Genomic DNA, 2778 nt, shown 5'->3' with positions numbered 1-2778 from the left:
AATTGTTACTACAAAATTGCTTTTATAAATATTTTGGCATATATGGAGCCTCTCTGTTTCGTCATTGACTTCCTTAGGGTATATACCTAGTGATAGAATTCTAGGCCAAATAGTAGAGACATTTTATTCATTGTAGTTGCATGATTCCAAATTATTTTTTAGAATGTTGCGACCAATTCACAGCTGCACCAATAATGTATTAGTTTCTACAACCTCTTCAATAAAAGGTTGAAAACTCCATGAGGCAGAGATTGTGCCTTCTTCTGAGTATCTCCCATGATGCCTTATATGTAGTAGGCACCAATAACTATTTAATTGAATTTAATAATATATGTTATCCATGTGTGTAAAGGCAGCCACACTGGCATACTCAGGATGGCTGCTAGCACAGGTTCTTGGATTTGCTTTTCTAAAGGAAAGCAACTTTAAAAGGGTCAACAATCTTACTTTAATTAAATATATATATATATATATACATATATATATATATATATATCATTCACTTAATTCAGGGGAAAAGTCAGTACCCTGAACTTCAGAGAAAATACAGAGATTACAAACAGAAATTACAGGCAGAGAAAATATCACAGATCTACAGACAGGGCTTTAACTCTCTGAGAAATTAGCACAGAAATTAGCACAGATCCAACTGTACATACATAGTTACCACAGAGAGAAGCACCAACATCTGGGTTTTCAAAGTGGGGGGGAGTTTGCTCCTTAACGGCTACCCAGAGTCTCCTCTGGCCAAATCACACAAACATTCTTCCAATGAGTGAGTCTCCAAAGCAAAATGCTAACCTCAGAGTATGTATACACTTCTCAGAGCCAGAGGGCATCACAACCCGTGACCCAGTGCCTACTTAGAAATTAGCAAAAGGTGTGAGCCTTCCTACAAACTATCCTCCCCTAATCAAGCTTCCCTTAATGGGCTCCATGTGAGGCCTATTAATGGGTAGGGAAGATCTTCCCATTCTATTAACCTTACAGTGTGTCAACTGACGATAGATGGACTAGGTTCAATACAGGAGATTTGTCAATGATAACATAATGTATGGCTCATGCCCCTACATTGGTGGGTGCTCATCAGTCATAGTTCCCTAGGAACTCCGACTTTGGTTCATTTCTCGTATTTAGGTATTTTCCATTTCCCTTGCTGGTACCAAATTAATAAAGCACAGAACAAATTTATTAGACACAACAAAGAATACAAAAAGGACTTGTTCCTGAGCTGATAGACTCAAGGAGATTTGCCCTTCCAGTGAGCTCTCTTCTCCTCAGCTGCTTTGACTCATATGCTCCAGACTCATAGTGCCATAAGCTTGAGAAAGCACTCCAAATCAAGAAAAGGCCTTGAAGTTATAAGAGAGTACAGCAATTCTCTTTTCTTCCCACTCTCCTTCAGTACCAACACAGTCAATATGACTCATAGTACCCATACAAAGTGAGGTCAGGGTTTATCCCTCTGTATTGTGACTGAAATCTATTCTTCACCTCTCCCTTCATTAGAGTGAAGGTAGTGCTCCCCCCCCACCCCCTTCCTGTTCTTTGCATACCCTTTGAGTCTTTTTGAGGCTGAGTCCTTTTGATTTGCCTTTCCAATTCCCTTGGATTAGTTTCAGGTCTTACAAATGGCCTTGAGGCTCAGATCAGTCTCAAGAAAACATTAGAAACACTTGAGAATAAGGGACAAGGATGGTGGCCCCTGAAAGCATTTCTGCTACCACAGCATAGGCTTATGCTAGATCCCTATATATAAAACTTACACATATATAGTTTTTACACATCAATGAACAAAACTATAATGTTTGGCCCAGTCCCTCTAGTGGTCATTTGGCCTCAATGGCAAGTACCATCATCTCTGAGGCCTGTGTGTATTACTGCATTATGTAGTGTGTGGTTTGTCCTTCATTCTCGAAGAAGACTTTGACATTAGGGAGATGATGTGACTTGGAATTGAATTTGAGTAAGGGAGGGCTGTGCAAAGTCACCAGCCTCACTTTCTCCTCCAGCGCCATCTGGGTCTAGTGGCCAGATATTGATCAGGAGGACTAGAGATGGCCCTCATGAACATACACATTTGCCCATAGGTTATTACACTACCAATAATGAAAATACAAGTGTAGGGAACCTGTGTGTCCTAGGTACTGTGATGTATAAAAAATTTGAGAGACATAATTTCTGGATAATTAATTGTTTTATTAATAATGCTTGCAAATTGTCAATAAAAGGGGGCAGTGACACTCTGGAATGTCAAAACCCGTATCACTGCATACTACTAGCATAAGAATTCCATCTCTTCATGCTCTTTAAGCAGCTAGGTTGCACAATGGATAGACCACTGGACTCGGAGTCAAGAAGACTTGAGTTCGAATATGGCTCCAGACACTTGTGAGCTGCCTGACCCTGGGTAAGTCACTTAACCTCTCTCAGCCTTAGTTTCTTCATCTGTAAAATGGGGATGGATACTAATTGCACCTACCTCAAAGGGTTGTCCTAAGGGTCCAATGAGATACTATTTGTAACGTACTTTGTAAACCTAAAAGTGCTATATCAATGCTAGCTGCTGTTGTTCAGAGCTTCAGCCCCTATTGGACTGACTGCCCACTGGGTCTCTGCTTCTGCTCTGAGAGCCACCTTTCCTTTTCAGCTCATTTCAAGAGGAGTCCTGAGGGCTATTTAAACATTCCTCCCCCCTTTTCTGTCATTCTCAGAGATGAAAAGGAGGAGAGCAGGCTCCATTACTTTTGGGAAATTGCATTGCACTTTTGTCGATCC

The sequence above is a fragment of the Trichosurus vulpecula genome, chromosome 5 (assembly GCF_011100635.1).
Source record: "Trichosurus vulpecula isolate mTriVul1 chromosome 5, mTriVul1.pri, whole genome shotgun sequence".
NCBI lineage: Eukaryota > Metazoa > Chordata > Mammalia > Diprotodontia > Phalangeridae > Trichosurus > Trichosurus vulpecula.
Note: the sequence above shows the minus strand (reverse complement) of the source record.